The sequence below is a fragment of the Vanessa atalanta genome, chromosome 23 (assembly GCF_905147765.1).
Source record: "Vanessa atalanta chromosome 23, ilVanAtal1.2, whole genome shotgun sequence".
In the NCBI taxonomy this organism is placed as follows: Eukaryota; Metazoa; Arthropoda; class Insecta; order Lepidoptera; family Nymphalidae; genus Vanessa; species Vanessa atalanta.
Genome location: NC_061893.1, coordinates 1,785,378 through 1,804,644, shown reverse-complemented (window position 1 = coordinate 1,804,644; position 19,267 = coordinate 1,785,378). Strand labels below are relative to the sequence as shown.

Sequence of the window (19,267 nt, the reverse complement as noted above, 5' to 3'; positions counted from 1 at the left end):
ATGTGTCTAATTTCAATGAAATTCTGCCACATTTGTATTCCACCAACCCGCATTGGAGCAGCGTGGTGGGATATGCAAACCTTCTCCACAAAGGGAGAGGAGACCTTCGCCCAGCAGTGGGAAATGTACAGGCTGATAATGTAATGCTAATGTTGCGTCAATGGCATTTTTATATTACGCAGCTTGGTAGTGCTCTATTATATAGATTTTAGTATTATATTTTTATGATTAACGTATGTATACCTATAAAAGTTTTGGGATGATCACTTAGACAATGCTATCTTCTTCTTTCGCATGTCAAATCAATATTGAGAGAAAGAGATAAACGTATTCAACTAAACACTCGCTAAATCTTATAAATAAAGGACGTATGTTCAAATGAATTATAACTATTTAGCATTTGTTGATTCAATGAGCAATCGTGCTTTGACGTGTAGGTACATACAATTTTCCAGCTACGTGTGCCCGCATTTCATTACCATTATTATCTGGGTCTTAAACATTAATTCTATATTCAAAAACGTATAGATTTTCTTTTTTTTTAATGAAGGAAATATTAATGCTGAATTCGAATTGTTACCATAGAGGATCCATATTACACTTTTCTGTAATGTAGAACATAACGTATACTAATTCGTTGTAGTCTTTAACTTTGACATTTATGACACTTTTGACAACGAATTAATATGTACACTAGTACAAATCGTTGAATTAGCCGAATAAGCTCCAAACGTCAAAATATGGACTTTGCCCAGCAGTGGGACACTGACAGTGTGTTGCTTTACGTTTACTTTTCACTGTCTATACATACCATTGAGTACAATTACATAACACGTGATCTGTCGAATGTACGTGACATTACAAGTTAGCACGTTTTTGATAATATTAAGATAAAGTTTTTCGTTTAATTTATTTTAAGTTGATCAAATTAATCCATTGGATTATGTGATCGTTAAAAAGTAAGAGCCAATAAGCGTTGTTTGATTTCAACGATGATGAATTTTTTAGTTGTCATCCTATCTCTTCCCGTTCCGTCCGACAATGAGTGAAAAACTCGTTCAGTAACGTTATATTAAAAAAAAAAAAAGATCACATACTGTAATCCTCACTAATTATATAACACTTTAAAACAATAAGACGCGCATATAATGTCTGATGTTGTAACTTTCCATAATAACACAATAATTAATTTGTCCTTGAGCGGAGTTCATCTTATTTTTTTATACAGATAATAAATTAATTTCTTAGTGCTTTTGCCTTATTTGAGCAATTGAAAAAAATAGCACTTACCATTGATAGTCAATCTAATAAGAAAACCGTTGAAAGAAAACAATTTGAGAAAAACCGGCGAAAAAACTTGAGGCTATTTGCCTGAAATTTCATTATTGTTGTATCAAGAAGTTTTTCAATAGAATATATAAATTCAGTAAGGGACAAATGATTCAATATAAATGTTTGACAGTGTATGAATGCACTAACTGCATAATAATAATCTTTTGTATGCAGACGTCCTTAAACGCGTTTTTTTTAATTTATCAACAAAGTCAAAGTCCATCATCCAACTGCGCAAGTGATTTAAGAGGAAAATAAATACAAAACTATGACTGTCATGTGCTTATATTTCTATTTATTTAATTTTAATTCTACTTTATAATCATTATTCGGTTTTATTATTTACAATATTACGTAGTGTAAATTGTTTTAAATGAGTCATTAGGTACACTGCTTATTGAATGCATGCATATGTGATGTTTCTGACTATTCTGATATAAATTAATATTATATGCTTGATTAAATACAAAGAGGAATAAAAATTGTTTTCGTTACAATTCACTAATCGAAGGTCAAAAATAATCCTGTTCGATATTTAAATGTCAAATTTAACGCCATAACGATCGTGACATTAGCAAATTTTAAAATAAGAACGTCGATCCATCTTTCGTGTCGTCTTTACTACGTGACATTGGGTGTAGATCTTATTCGCTCACGAAGACGTGCCCCTCCACGTTAAATTATTATCACCTTGCATCAGTAAGGGTAGGCGACGTTCGTGGTTACAAGATATTTTAGTGTGCGTGAACCAGCTAAGAGTAGATAGCAAAAATGAATTACACATTAGACTGGATATGAATATTACTAAAAAAAATGTAATAAGCATTTGATAATTTCTATTCGAAATATTCAATGTATTGACTTGTCAAAACGGTATGCCGGAGTTATTGATATTTGAGGGTACTTTTTTATTATATCATATGATGATAAGGAAGTACAAAGAATAGTTTTATGAAGGACATTTTATTGCATAATTCCCGTTTTCCCGCGTAAAATTAGAAATAAAAGCGACTGTCATCGAATGAATGAATGAATGAATGAAAATTTGTCAATGTTTATTTTATACCTAAATCAGGATTATAAGGTTTACAAAATTAAATAAATAATAATAAAAATCTGTGTACTGGTATTTATTACAAAGAAAGATCAATTGCTACTGAGGTCATTCAGAAAGATTTCACTAAAAAGTTATAAAAGAACATAGTTATTAAAAATATAAGAATACATTGAAATTCGACATCGAAATAACAATTTTAACCTAACTGTATTATAATTGTTATGAGCAAGCCGTGTACACATGCTTAAGAATGTAATCTAGCTCAAAATTGTGTAACTTGTGTAAGTACATAATTTTAATGTATGTTCTGATTGTATTGTGTGTAGGTACCGCCTATAAAAAAATTAAAAAAAAAAAAAAAACAATTGAACATGCTGTCATATTTTTATTAGTCAATCATGATCTCGATTGGACGTTTGTATTTAAACGACTGTTGCACCAGCAAGTTAATAAAGTAAGTCAATTGACCAAGACGAGATCAAAATGTAGGCTTTAGGAAAAGGAAATGGCATATATAGATGTAAAAGTTACGCAAGTTTTTTTTTTTTCTGGCGTAAGTAGTACAAGTGTCGTGTTGAATTACGAATACATAGTTGCAGTTTAGTTAGATATAAGACTGCTGCATTAAAATATATTATATGCGAGATATTATATCTTAAGCCGTCGTATATTTTTATTTATTTAATCGTAATTAAGATGATAATAATTATTCGGTTTTATTTTTTACGCATAGTATATGATTGTCTGTCCCCTGTGTATTCTTAAATTTTTAAAACTACGCAACGGATTTTGATGGTTTCATTGCACCCGTGCGAAGCCGGGCGGGTCGATAGTTAAAAATAAAAAGACGTGGTTAATCCACGATAATATTCATTGATATCTAGAAAGGATATATACAAAAATAATTGTATTTTACTGATATATTTTTCCATATTGTCATTTAAATGGTGGAAAAGAGTAACTTCTGAGTTTCCTGTCGGTTCTTCTCGGTAGAATTTACTTTTTGAACCAGTGATGGCTTTACATTTAATTCCACACTGTAACATGACGATTCAACATTGATTCAATGAATCTACTTGAATAAATAATATTTTGATTTGATTTGCAATATTTAAGTCGGAATAGGTCTGCATAATACTTAAATTCGTGCAGATATTAATAATATATTTTGAAATGCAAATAGAAATTAATTCATAAATTTTATACATGAATAAACTGCTTTGAATTGCTAATGACGAATGTATAAAATATGTTCTAATAACACAGTGACTTCGAACGCGATCGCGTTTTATGTTCAAGATGATTTATTTAATTTAAATAAATTTACAAATTAAAATCATCAATCCATAAATGAGATTTTGCTTATATAATACTTAACTGCAAAAAATCACTAACCAAGTATACATAAAACGTGCTTATATAACAAAAAAAAAATAAAGGATTAGGATTTATTACTGAAAACTACGTAGAAGGTGCCGTATCAATATGGATGCTGCCGCTTCAATACCAGAACATTTGGTAAATGTCCCAGAGGATGTGATTATCCTAGGAAAAGATTCAGCATGCTCTGTGTCTATGTTTTAACTATAGCCTTTCCAATGGAAGTAGGAAAAAAGGTAAACAAACCTTAGATTTCTGATTTCATGTAACAATTTTCATCAATAGGCTATATTGTGCAATATTAAGACTTTATGACTAATATATCTTTATTTATAATACAATACTATTGCACTTAACCACTTATTTTTACTTTAATTTTACTTCCAAAATTCCGACAACAGCTTTTTCGACGTTTAAAACGCTATTTTTTCGCAAATCCATAGTGAATATCATAGATTAATCAAGCTCTCGACCAATGATATCGCGTCAATTTACTGTCAAAAGTTGTTTATTTGGCTTTTTACCTGTTATGGTTGGAACAGAGTATACAATTAAACGTTCGGAGATCAGTCGAGATTTCAGCAAACAGTCAACAAGTTGTAGCATGTTATATAAAATGTTATTAAATAAGATGAGCCGCTCGTTCCAGGCAGTTTCAACCGCATCATATTTTGATTTCCCATAAATGTTTTTGATGTTATACATACTTTTGCAAAATATGATATTGTTTTTTTTTTTTTTTTATCTGAACTATATCGATGAAAGATACCTCTTTGGACGTATTGAGAATTTATTTTCGATATCAATTTCAAAGGCAACATTACCATATGTAACGTTACAATGAAACCAGTGTTACAATTCTGATGCATACAAGTATTATTACCGTACGTGTACGTAATTGCACGCTTTATTTGTTTTTTACTTTTATGATTATTCAACGTAATAGCTACAATAGCGTGTTACGTAAATTTTAAATAGTTTTTTTTTTCGTTTTGAGTCCAAGTAAATACTTTTTTGTGTGACCACCTTGTGAGATCGCAGACTCAGGTCAGGTGAGATTTGAATTTGGAGAATTCTCATTAACAATCTGAAGTTGAGATATTGTCAGTGGTAACATTCTCGTTTCAAGGGCGTAAAGGCTACTGTTACTGTTGCTACTGAGTCTTGCTAGTTGGCTGGCCGTATCGGATTGCTGTTCCATCGGGTTATGAGATTAAAGGGATAGGGAGAACTTGTCTTTACGGACACATTATCATCTCTTTTACAGATGTTTAGTTCTTTAAATTGGCCGAAATTGTTCGGGTAGAAATTTATAAGTAAAAATGACTTAATGTATTCAATAATCCATCGAGTCTGGGATAATGAGAATTTCTCCAAATTCAAATCGAACTAATTTTACTGCCGATCTATAGTATGAGCTGACCTGGGGATCTGCGGTCATTTAATTTACCAACTCAAAAAGAAAAGAGGCAAGAAAGTGGAAAACAACAATGTTACCTTATAACTTACTAGTGTGACTTGTTAAACTACAGACTGTTACTAAGAAATTAAAAAAAAAAAACATCTAAATTACTTTAAATTAGTTCATCGCGGGTTATGAGTCCAAGAACTTGAGCAGTTGCAGCTGTACACTTAAACGAATCAAACAGTTGAATATTATTTCGACTTATAATGTAATACTCAAAATACAAATTATATCTGCAAATAATGGAAGAATATCCACTTCAAATAGGCCAATAAGCTGTTTACGACTTCACAGGCCGACTACGTATTAACATTCTTAAGCGCACGGCGAAGGTAAGTGCGGTTTCACGTTATAATTGGGTTAAATGTTTTTGTAAAACATCACCAATTATAAGGGGAAATCGCACTAATATACTACGTATCCGAGAAAAGAGCGGAGATGGCCAAGCACCACTGAATTTGTGTTTACCATTCATCTCGTGCTCGACGGTGAAGGAAAACGTCGTGAGGAAACCTGCATGTGTCTAATTTCAACGAAATACTTCCACATGTGTATTCCACCAACCCGCATTGGAGCAGCGTGGTGAAATATGCTCCAAACTCCCTCAAAGGGAGAGAAGGCCTTAGCCCACCACTGGGGAATTTACAGGCTGCTAATGTATACTCAGTATCAGTGGCATGGATCCCAAGGAAAATGTGTTAATAACAGTTTCTTTTAGGGAAGACTTGAGCGATAATATAATTCACTTTAACATTGGTATAAGTGCCTTTAAGACCATTATGGATAAAATCATTTTTGTCGTAACAAATCGTATGTCGTATTATTAAATAGAAAGATATTCAGTTGATTGAATAAAAAATCATCAAAATATACTTTATTCAAGTAGGCTTTTACAAGCACATTTGAATCGTCATTTAACAAACTATATTAAGTGAAGCTACCACCGGTTCGGAATGTAGATTCCACCGAGAAGGACCGGCAAGAAAGTCAGTAGTTACTCTTTTTCAACATTTAAAAATACAGTCATGTTAGTTAAATCAAATTATATATGTATGTAATATATCCACGCTTTTTTATCATTAGTATTATCTCGTACTGAATAATAAACCTTCTTTACCAATGTATTCTACAAATGATTTGATCTACTGAACACATTTCATGCATTTATTAAGAATTATATTGGCTTAAAGTCGTGTGTCCAAAATAAAATAGTTCTTTATTAAAGTAGGCCCTTTATATTGCATTGTGACGCTCCAGGATTCAATTGAATATACGGCTAATGTATTCTTAGCTACCACAAAGAACTAGAAATAAAATACTCAATAGGTAACTACTCCTATTTAAAATTAAATACAAAGTCTATTATACACATATTTAAATCATTAACAAAATTGATGTTTACATACTTATAACGCCACAATTAGCATTTCAAAGTCACCATGTGCACTCCACGCTTTTAAGTAACTAATATATAATAATAGGTACTCGTGACAAATAAAAAAATAGAGCCGAGATAGCCCAGTGGTTAGAACGCGTGCATCTCAACCGATGATTTCAAGTGCAAACCCAGGCAGGCACAACTGAATTTTCATGTGCTTAATTTGTGTTTATAATTCATCTCGTGCTCGGCGGTGAAGGAAAACATGGTGAGGAAACCTGCATGTGTCTAATTTCAACGAAATTCTGCCACATGTGTATTCCACCAACCCGCATTGGAGCAGCGTGGTGAATATGCTCCAAACTCCCTCAAAGGGAGAGAAGGCCTTAGCCCAGCAGTGGGAAATTTACAGGCTGCTAATGGAAAAATGTATGATAAATAAAACCCCTGTCATAGTGACAATAACCCTGTTAAATTAAATATGTATTAACTATATATGTTATCTAAGCTATTTTAAAGACATTTGTTTTGTTCCTATAAAATCTCATCAAGTTTTAATAGTGCTCTTGTTTTGGTACATTTCTGTACAACACGATCAAATTGAAAATCAACTAAGATCGCGTCGTATGTATCGTAGTGAATATATAATGTACATACCTATAATAATACACACTTAACACATTACTTACTTAAACATACCATGATCTAAGATTGAATCGAGCTGAGTTCATAAAACGTGACTATTTATCATAATTTTTCCTTCTAACAATCTTTAAGCGAAGTTTCTAGATGAAAAGTGAAAATGGTAAAATGCAATTATAACGGAACCAGATAAATAAAAATGCCACGTGTTTGTGATATATATCTTTAAATACATTTTAAGACTCAAATTATAAAAAAGTAAATAAAAATACCCGGTATTGCAAGGTGACGCTTATTTCTGTTAATACGTTAAAAGTGTTGTCACTTTAATTTTATTATTGATGTATTAACAAATTGTTAATTACTTCACGCAATACAGGTTATATGTATTCGCTTTTTTTGTTTCACTTTATAGTTCCGAGCGCTCCATCTGCCCTTTGTTTTACAATGTGTTCTTTTTCAATAAATATCCTACTCTTGTAAAGGTATACCTTTTGATGTAACTCTATTTCTATCTCTTTCTGATTAAAGATCGGTTGTAATTACAAGAACATATTGAATATCTACAAGCAACGTATCGACAAAAAGTCGTTACTTATCGACATACTCGTATATATTCACAAACAAACGAGCAAGCCACTAGGAAATTTTATGCACTTACACCCAAAATTTTGGAACGCAACCTTGAAAATGTATATGTACATAATACAGATATATCCTCGAATGAGTTCATATATCAATCCCCTCGTAACGGCCACGTCACGGCACGATGAGCACCGCTGCCCACCTGGCCGGTACTACGTTAATACTACATACGGCAGCTGTGAAGGTCATTATTAACTAATTGTGTGTCCAAAAAATTAAAGCTGCATTTGACAAAACAAGGTGCATCTGCCATTTCCTTACAAGCGTTATTTTTTTAACAAGCTATATTATTACTTAAAACATCAAAGCTTGCAACGGAATTCGAATTTCCACGTTACCGATTGAATTGAAGATTTTTACAAAGGTTTTGGTGCTGGTGACGATACAATCTAGTAAGTATACTAAAATTTGTTTAAAATTACGTTTTTTAAATCACCTGTTTGAAATAATTAATTTTGCATATTTATACAAAATTGGATGCCGAATATCAGATGTTTTAATTTATATAAATTTATCTTTACTTAAAATTAAGGAGCAAATAGGCCACTTGAAAGAAATATAGACCTAGATAATTTTTACATCGTCAATGGCCCCTCGACCATGATTTCTCAAATTTAATCTCATCATTTCTATAGTAATACAAAGTATTGATTTTTGACCATAGAATAACTGCATATTCTGCACATCCTCTACCGTCAGCGAAATATAATATATACCCTACTTGACCCGTCACTATGTTCAAGAAACAATTTGTTTTGCTTAAGGACGCTAGAATTATCAATGATGCGTGATTTAGAAAATAATATTACTTTCTGGTTCACTTACGGCTCAGAAGTCTAAGAATAACAAATACCTAGTAGTTGATATTTAATGTGTCAGGTAACTAATAATATACGCAAAATGAATCTCTTTTTTGAATATAGATCTGCGTGTCGTAATCCTCCACTGACTTTACATTGAGCTATCTTAACAAATACTTTACAGAAAGAATCAATTAACCCAAATAGCTTTAACGTTTAAGAGCCCAGTTATATTATGGGCAATTTAGTATGAATTGGTAACTAACAAACAATCATGATTCTGTACAGTTAAAGGCAATACGTTGTAAAGAAATACCTTAACGCGAGGTTAAAGTTAATAAATATTGATCGCATCGTAAAATGTTATACCTTCGAGCTTTTAAGACGATTGCGTAAAAGAAAATCAATAGTGGATTCCTTCCAAACTGTTACGGGGCGCGTTTTTGTGTTTTTATTATTGGAAACTTTATAAAAGTTATTATTTACATAACGTGATATGTGTGATGTATTTGTTAAGAAAGGTATATTTAAGGCCCGAATTACATTTGAATTTAGTGATAATGTTAATATACTTTGTTGTACAGAAATACAAATATAGAAATAATTCTCTAAGCAAAAATATAACCAATTATATGAGTGTACAATGGGCGAACTTATGGCTAATTAGCCATCATATATAATTAGAAATCCAAATCGGATTCGCATTTAGCAGGATGGTTTTGGACACACATTTGGTAATTTAATAAGGGTAGCGATAGGTCTATATCATGCTTATAGTTAGAGGATGCTACAAATTTGTGGGGCTTGTCTATCTATAGCTCACGGCTGATCACTTGCAATTTAGTGCGTTACCACGTTTTCGCATGCTTAAGGATATGTTCTTATGGGTTCGCTGGAATAAGCACTCATTACATCCGTCATTCATGGTAAGCAACTTTTATGTAACTTTCTACAAATACTTATGTTTTAAACAGGTATAAGCATTGAAAATATAAACATTCGATATCTGAATCTATTGCACGAAACACCATCTTCATACAATAAAGCTATTTTCTACAGATAAAATACGAATCCATGCTGATTGATTTGCTTGATTCATGCCGTAGCAAAAATAATTTTGTTTAATTGTTTTTTTTTTCACTTGCATGCAAAAACAAATTCGATTGACATATATTTTTAAATATATCATGTTAAAATTATTAATCAAAAAGTCAATCAAGACTATTGGATACAATTAAATCTTAGCATAATAAAATTCAGGCATTCAGTTCAAGGTGTTAATAGATTCGAGTAAGATCACGTTTTTCATGTTAAGCATAGTCCTCTATTTTAATTGATTTACAATGTCATTGGGGTTTTATATTGAGAAATTCTTAGCAGCCTAGAATTGGGAGTGTTATCTTGTTTAAGAAGTAAGTAAAACCAAACCAACCTATACCTAATCTCATAGGCCACCTAGGCTTGCTTAGTGTCCAAATTTAGTGGACCACTGGCAATAGAAGAGTTGGTTAATCAGTTATTTTGCAGTGACTGTCTTTATGAGATCGTATACCATCAATTGGCTCATTTGTCAGTCTGCCTACCTTTTATAACTTAAATAAAACTATAAAGCAATATCTAGTAGTGAGTTGATTTGTAAGTGGGCCCTTAGAAATTATAGGTTTATTATTTTCAAAATATGTTTTACAAATACATGGGGTAAGAAATACTTATTTTAAATTGAGCATTTTTATCAATAAAAGAGGAAATGCTGATCAGCATTGACACTGCTACAATAACTGATAATTTTTACGTAACTAAGCTGCACTGACTAAGACAGAAATTATAAAATGTTTTTGGAGTATAAATTGTTTGATCCCGACCATAGAAAAATCGGCAAAATATCTATTCTTCTAGTTAAGGAAAATATTAGTATTTATTCCACCTTATTTATCTCAGAACTCTTTCGACTCGTGCAGGTTTCCTCACAATTTAACTACGATATTACTATGCCAGTTTGTGCATTCGTCGATCGTAACCAGATATAAAAATAATCCGAACGGTCTTACATCACACACATTGAGCAAAAGTAATATTCAATTCGAATAACTTTCATACAATGAGTAATTGCATGAAAACAACTGGTCAATATGTCCTAACTTTTGATTCTGTAGGGTTGTTCTGTAAGAATAAACTCTTACTTACACTTCAAACCGGAACATAACAATACTGAGTACTCCTGTTTGGTGGTAGAATATCTTATGAGTGGTTCATAATTTAATAGAGAGAAACATGACGTCCAAAGAAATTACACTAGTAAACTGTACAAAAATAGACAACAAAACCCTAGTCGCGTCTGGTCAGATCAATTCCTTCAATATTACATCCAACTTACTGGGCGGGAAGTAATATGATTTACAAGTTTGTACCATAGATATACTATATATACGCAGCGTCACCAAAGACAATCAATATTTCTTCACTCGCATAATCCGATAAGCCGACAATGCGATACGTTAGGAGAAAGTTCAGGCGTAAGACCTCGTTGGTCTTTTTGTGTTTTTCCGTGTTTTCCGAAACACGGAAATGTAGGAGGCATTGCCAACTGACAATCTTGGTTCGGGCTGCTTCTGAGACTTATTTTAAGAAAAACCCTCAGGGACTTGCAGAACCTCTATAGCTTTACTTTACCATACACTTAAAACTAAAAAAAAAACTGATTCGAAACGTAAGAGTCTAACCTTATAAATTCCCCAGTTCAATAGAAGGAGTGAAGATAAATTCTTATTCAAGATCTCAACCAACGATATCACCCAATTCAATGTCAAAGTTATTTATGTGTATTTTCAAAACTATGATTGGAATAAGCTATACAAAGTTAATCAAAGCAAATATTTAGTAAGAATTCATTTCCATTTTATAAATAATCAACGGACATTTTATAGATTTAAGACGCAAATTAACAACGGTTATAACTAAATCGTATAGTTCGCTAACTGTTATATTAACCATAAAACATTACCAAGCGTATATAATCGGTCATGCGTAGGCGTCCCAGTAGTCAAGTTGAAACTTCTTTTAATTTTATTATTCGAAACGTGGTATGTCTATAATTAAACTACGCCGAAGATTTTTAACATAGCGATAAAGAAATATAGGTAGCATTAAGTAAGTCATATAGAATTATTACATAGTATAAAACAAAGTCGCTTTTTCTGTCCCTATGTTCCTTTGTATGCTTAAATCTTTAAAACTACGCAACGGATTTTGATGCGGTTTTTTTTAATAGATGGAGTGATTCGAGAGGAAGGTTTTTGTATAATACATAGACAATATAGTTAAGTAACACTGATAATTTTAAAAGTTTCTAATGTGATGTCGTCAATTTATACATTTTTTGCGCTTAATTTGTAAACGCTGGCTGAACCCTACGAGATAGATCAAAATAATGTACCTCAGTATTGTACACCTTAAAACGGTCTTCAAAAAAGTCCGCGATGGTATATGTCTATCTCTTAGGGATTACCCACATTGCTCCCGTGCGAAGCCGGGGCGGGTCGCTAGTTGTATATATAGACGATAAGAGCTTGGAGTGTTTTTCACTTTTACTTGGTGGTAGGGCTTTGTGCACGCCCGTCTGGGTAGGTACCACCCACTCATCGGATATTCTACCGCCAAATAACAGTACTCAGTAAATATTGAGTTTCGGTTTGAAGGGTGAGTGAGGCAGTACATGTATACGTGAACGTTCGTTTCGTTTCACATAAATATCTTGCCAACAAATCATGATATTATCAACTCGAGACAAATTTTATTCGAAGCGTAAACTTAATTATGCACAATGTATATCAGATTAAGTATTCTTTACATTATATTCAGCCAATCTATTTTTTATTAAAAATATCTGCATAAAAAGTAGATATTAATCGTAGTTTAAATTAATTACACGTTAGTGGATGCATCGAATGGAAAGTTAACAGAGGGCAGTTCGAATTGTTCCAAGACTAATTTATTTATTATTAATAATTGCCTTGTAAAAAATCAATTCTCTGTGCAGTGTATCACGTGAATATCGCTTGGCTTAATTTTAATGAAGTGTTATTTAAAAAAAATGCAACTAAACCTAGCGTTTCTTTTTATTCGCAGTAAATGACGTGTATTTAAAATTTTACTTTTTTTTTTTTTTTTAATGTCTGAACCAATAGGGCACAGATTACTTCGTCAACGTCACGCGCTATGAAGAATTGTTTTCTTTCTGTTCTAAATTCGTCTTAGCAACGTTGTTTGTCAAATATATTTTTCGTACAATATATTGTGTAATATACATATATAATTAACGTAAATAAGACCAATGTCATAGTTATTAACATATTTAACACATTACCTAAGACATGGAATGTTCTTATGCAAAGCAATACCAGTTATTCAGAGATTATAGATTTATATTATCATAAATTTCAATTCCATCTTGATCTAGATTTGTGTGATGTGTCGTGCGGATTTAGTCAGATATGTTTAGCTTTTTAAGGTTGTGTCTCGTCAAATATTTACGTGTTTTACGGACTAAAAAAATTATGTTTATTTGCATTTGTTCTTAAACCCTAACCCATATTTTCAATTGAAACGAGAACACTCATTTGCCTCAATGAGTTTAAAAAGAAAATACCCAAATAACCGACATCAAAAATATTTCGAATACTTGAATTACTTTTTTTTTTTTTAATAGTTGCCAAGTTATTATCTTTATTATAGAAATTAAGATGTCTAATATTGATACGGTGGTAAAAGTTTTTCTTCACTGGCAAGCTCGAGATGAAATATAGACAGGAATTGGAATTGGTTTGAATCATCAACCCAACGGTTGAGATGCACACGTTCTATCCACTGATGATACTTGATACATGATTAGTTCATTAATTAAATAAGTACTCGTTTTATTATTTCATATCTTAATATTTCCACAGAGCACCGTCCAAAGGAACCCGACACCGATATTACATGAGAATGTACCGCAGCTTTATTCATCTCTTACATGATACTATTGGTTTCAATCACTTTTTATAGGTCATAAAACTTAAGATGATTTTTATCGAAACAATCGAATGAAATAGACGGAAAATGATTAAGGTAAAATGGTATAAGAAAATCACGTCCGCTACTTTTAATTGCATATTAAAATAGTTTAAATACATTTATGACACAGAAAAATAGCAGAAAAATGAGCAGGGTTTTTTTGAGGTTTTTTATTAGCTTTTTTTTTCGATACACGATTGAAAACTATGTACGATAAAAAAAAGAAATCTTTTTTTTTAGTTTTAGGATTTGACTGATTTGGGGCTCAAATTTAAATGCTTTCAAATAAGGAAAAAATATCCATTGAAAAATATAGAGCATCGTGCATAATATTTATTAAGCTATGTTTTAGTATTTAATTTTACTGGCTTAATAAAATTACTAAAAATCTCTCAAATTGAGCCATTTCAAAGGTCCCATATACCTAAAATTTTCAGATTAAAAAAGACTATACGTATTGTATGTCCCGTTGTATTTTTAACCTATAACCATTAATTATTACACACAATAAAGGCTTTTTATTTTATATTCGCTTCACTTCAGTACAATATTTCGCGCGCTTCATCTGCCTTTTGTTAAATCATCTCAGTTATTACCATAACAATACGTTAGGTTTATATTTTTTTTTTAATTCATAGTTACGTATCTCATTATTTTTATAAAATTATAATAACAAGAGTGAGAACTAGGTTTAATAAGATTATAAAACTTAAACTATCTAAAAAGGAAACAAATAAAGAAAGCCGTGTATTTTAGAAACATAAAATTACTTAACGGTTTTGTAAGGAATATATAATACTAGCGATTCGTCTCAATTTCACACGGATAAACAAGAGCAATTAAAATTTTATCTCGAGTTACATAAATTGAATTTAAAAAAATTGTTATGCAGAGAAATTTATTATCACTGTCTTATTAGAATCTTTAAAAAAAAAAGACAATACAGTGACTTTTGACGGAATTACAGATCCAATAAAATTTTTATTTACATTTTAGTGAAGCACGTTGATCGTTGATTCGAAATCTGATCTCTCTGGTCACTTCAGATTTTTGTCGCATCGGACAATAAAATTCAGGAAATAGAGAAGCAACATTGTTTGAGCCTGCTGCGCTATGTGTATATCTTTTGCACAAATGTAGTGAGTATATTTTTTTGAAAGCCTTATCGTTCGGTCCTATTGAAAGAAAATTTTTATAGTTTTTTTTTATATTATATTATTGTGACACAAGGTTTGTGTTTGTGCCTTCGAAATTTAGAAGCGTTTTTATTGGGACGCCTTTGATTACACATTCGTAGACGATTACAGCGTCCGTAACTAAATCGTTTCTAAATCGTCTTATGAATTGTACCCAGACAATATAATCTTTCAATTTATTTTGTTATGGATCAATATTTATCATTACCAATAGTAACGTATAATCTCCTGTCCGTCTGTAGTGTTGCCAGCATTCTCATTTATAATGCGTTCTAATGATTTTCTCCGCCTACGTTGACATCGTTAGCCATATACAGATAAATTGCTAATCTATCTAATTAAACACACAACAAAGATACATAAAGTCGGACTTATATGCCTTAAAATTAATAACGGGAAAGTTAAATTCAATCGAATTTGTATTTTTACGGTTAATCCGGCAAAAGTACGTTTTTATTACAAGTTCCGTGTTAAGTTACTTATATGCAGTGATAAATATTATACTACATATAATATAAGTTTCTTAGAATTCTTAGTTGGAGAGCCGAGATGGCCCAGTGGTTCGAACGAGTGCATCCTAACCGATGATTGTGGGTTCAAACCCAGGCGAGCACCACTGAATTTTCATGTGCTCAATTTGTGTTTATAATTCATCTCGTGCTCGACGGTGAAGGAAAACATCGTGAGGAAACCAGCATGTGTCTAATTTCAACGCAATTCTGCCACATGTGTATTCCACCAACCCGCATTAGAGCAGCGTGGTGGAATATGCTCAAAAATAAGAGGTAGAGGAGGCCTTAGCCCAGCAGAGGGAAAATTTACAGGCTGTTAATGTAAGTTTCTTAACACTAACATTTTAGAAAAGAAACTTGTATTATTTCAAGCCAGGGAAGGATCTTCTAACTATACTCCGCGCGTTACTCAAAAATATAGTATCGAGTACGTTACTATGATAAGTCTCTTAATTTTTACGACTTAGTGAGGTGTATGCCCCACTTTCAGGGTGAAAAGATTAGGAAACCCTGTTTAAGATTTATTTTACATTATTTATAGTAAGTAAATTATTCTCAAGCTAAATTAAATTTAAAAAAAAACCACCGACACGAAATGAAAACGCAAATGAAAATAGAAATTATTAATACACTTATAAATGATTTAAATAAATATGCATAAATCATCCATTGTTCGTCACGAAAAGAAATTATATCAATTGTGGTCGGCGAAATTTAACCGCTTTCGTATTTAATAGAAGCGTAGCGATCGTTAAAATCGTTCGAAACGCCGCAATTACGATTTTCACTTTTTAATTTTCGTTTCGGTGATTACGTAGAGGTCAAAGAGAATGAGATAATATCTAGCTTAGGAAACGTATACGAGAATTACTACTAAGATTATAACGGTTCTTTAAGTGATTTGAATTAGACAGAAAATATTTACACGGTGAGTTTGAATTTCGTCTTCCGAGAACCAATATGACGTAACACCAGTTGATCTTCAACGAAAGTCATTGTTTGGTCGATGTCGGCGTCGATGCGTCGAAAGTAGTTTTGATACCAGTACCAATCAGTAGGAAGCAATGTTTGAGCTCCACATTCTTATCCGTCAATAAAGCCTTTACCCAGAAGTGGGACATAAAAAAACATGAGATATCTTTTGAATAAACATGTAACATGTTTTTGTCATTATCATATATATGTACATAACACAATCTCTATTGTTAATTTTGTTTCACCTAGCAATTTACGAAGTTATTATCTTCCTTAATAATAAAAAAAAAAACAATAAAACTTTTTGTTTTACTATTTATTTTATTGCTGAAGGTAAATACTGGCAATACTGATTCTAGCTCGTTCTACACTCGAAAGTAACCTACATGAAGTGTTTTCCAATGAAATGTCATAATATCAACTTTTAAGAGGATGTAGGAATCTTAAATGCCTCTAATTTACATAAGGTATTAAGTAACTAGTATATTCTCAATACTTTCGACCAGTAGCGTTTATAAACGCGTTATAAACGTTCGGTAAGTGTGTCAGTCGTCAGACTCTAGTCACGGCGCTTTTGTGCCAGTTATTATCAACCAATTGACCGTTTGCAGCTAGAACTGCCATCAATCATAATGTAATTTTGTACATTTCACTGGAACGTATTATTATTATTATTTACATAACATAAGAAATAACAAGATTGAATATAAAGTATGTAAGGTACTTATGTAGTTTGTAGTGAGTAGTAATAGTATGCATTGATACGAATAGTCTAATTCAACGTAAATTATTTAAGTATAAATTATTTAAGTTTGCGATTCAACGGGGAAATGCTGCTAAAATTCATGCCGCCAGTCCACGTGGTTATGATTTATGCAGTAATTATTTTAAATTCTTAATTGTATATAATTAAGGTCTTAATGTTAATAATTCTTATGTAAATAAAATTCAGACAATAGTTATCTACTGCTGGAGTTAGGCCAAGAGTTTGCCACGGTGAACCAAACATTGTTTTACTTTGTAGTAGGGCTGTGTGCGAGCCTGTCTGGGTAGGTAACACCCACTCATAAGATATTCTACAGCAATGCTTGGTATTGTTGTGTTCCGGTTTGAAGGGTGAGTGAGCCAGTAACTACGGGAACAAGGGACATAATTAGCTCACAAGCCTGGCGTATTACTGTGGTCTAAAAGATGGTTATTATTTCTTACGGTGCCAATGTCTATGGGCAATGGTGACCACTTACCATCAGGTGGACAATTTGCCTGTACACCTAGGTACATATTACATAAAATAAGTCTTTTCATTCTCCGCCACCCGCATGTAGTCAGTTCCCGTCATCTTCTACAGGTAATCATCGCTTGCCGATTAGGATTCCACGAAGTTTGGCAAATGTATACCTAACTTACTTTTTACTAAAATTACGCTTCCTGTGCTTAATCAAAAACTATTAATCTATTATCGATGCGCTGTCAAAGCGCTTTCGGTTGATTTGAGTTAATTTTGATTTAGGTTAAACTTACTAAAATGACGTGTTTATTTCGTTTTATTTCGATTACCGTTATGGTAAATTATTCGATCTGTAATTTCCAAATGTACAGTACGACAATGACTCGACAGTTTTGTCTTTAGTGTGATTGCGTTTTAAGCGTTATTTTACTAAACTATGAGTTCGACCATTGTGGAAAACATTTCAATTTAATTTGCAAGTTGCGATGACTTTTCTTTTATTCTTAATTCCACCAAAACACCAAAACTCGAAGCTACCAAAGAAATATTAATAACAAACAGAGGAGATAAAGTCACTGATCAGCTATTTCTTTGCCAATTTTTATACCGCAAAACAATTTCGTAAGAATTGAACTTCATATCTCTAATATCTAATAAATTTTGATAGTCGACTTCCGGTGATACTTCACTTTGACACATGTATGTTTTAAGCTATATAACTATTGTAGTCAATGTCACATATCACATTCTGACATTTCACGCTCGCGTTCTGCGGTGAGTTTCGAGATTATTCTTCCAGAATACCTCTACTGAAGACATATATAACCTAATAACCTTATATTTAAATGTTGTTAAGATATTCGAATAAAGAAACGTAACAAGGTCACTTAGCTTATCATTACTAATAGTAACGTATAATATTATACCTAGCTAAAGGTATTCAGTAGAGTGCAAACTAGTTCTTTCTTTAAAAAAATACTGCGTTAGAACTTGCCAGCTTTTTTTTAATTTAACTTTGGAATGTAATCAGAATTCAAAAGAATCTTTCAAGAATTAAATAATGATTCATTAGCATTTTATACTTTATTTCAAAAGCTTAACTATAATAATTTTGCATTGAATAGTTGCAATGATATTCTGTTAAAACTTAATGATTCGCTTGTGAAATGTTGACTATTATGATTCGTACATCCTTTAAAAATTATAAAGTTGATAGTCAATGTCACATATCACTTTTTGACATTTGGCGATCGAGTTCAGCGGTGCGATTCTGTAAATCACTTCTTATCTCACTCGTTATATATTGACAGTCGACTTACATTTTGATACTTGTATCCTATAAATTTTCTAATTGATATAGTCAATGTCGTTTATTACATTCTGACAAGCTCGTGTTCTGCGGTGAGTTTCGGGTTTCTTGTTACAGAATAACCTAACTGTGTTGAGTTTCGAGTTTGTTGTTACAGAATATTTCTTGCCATTATTCGGTGCATTGATGCACTAGATATCTTACAAGATATGAATTTCTTTATTTCTCAAAATTAAGTTGATTCTTTAAACGATCAATGGCAGAATCGTGTACAAACGTACGTTTTGATTAATACA

At 32.0% G+C, this 19,267-nt stretch overlaps 1 protein-coding gene across 1 annotated transcript in view; it reads right to left on the bottom strand.

The window, feature by feature from the left end:
- Nucleotides 1-19,267, bottom strand: part of LOC125073124 — a 29,933-nt gene that overhangs the window by 6,570 nt on the left and 4,096 nt on the right. The gene's annotated exons all lie outside the window — the stretch shown is intronic.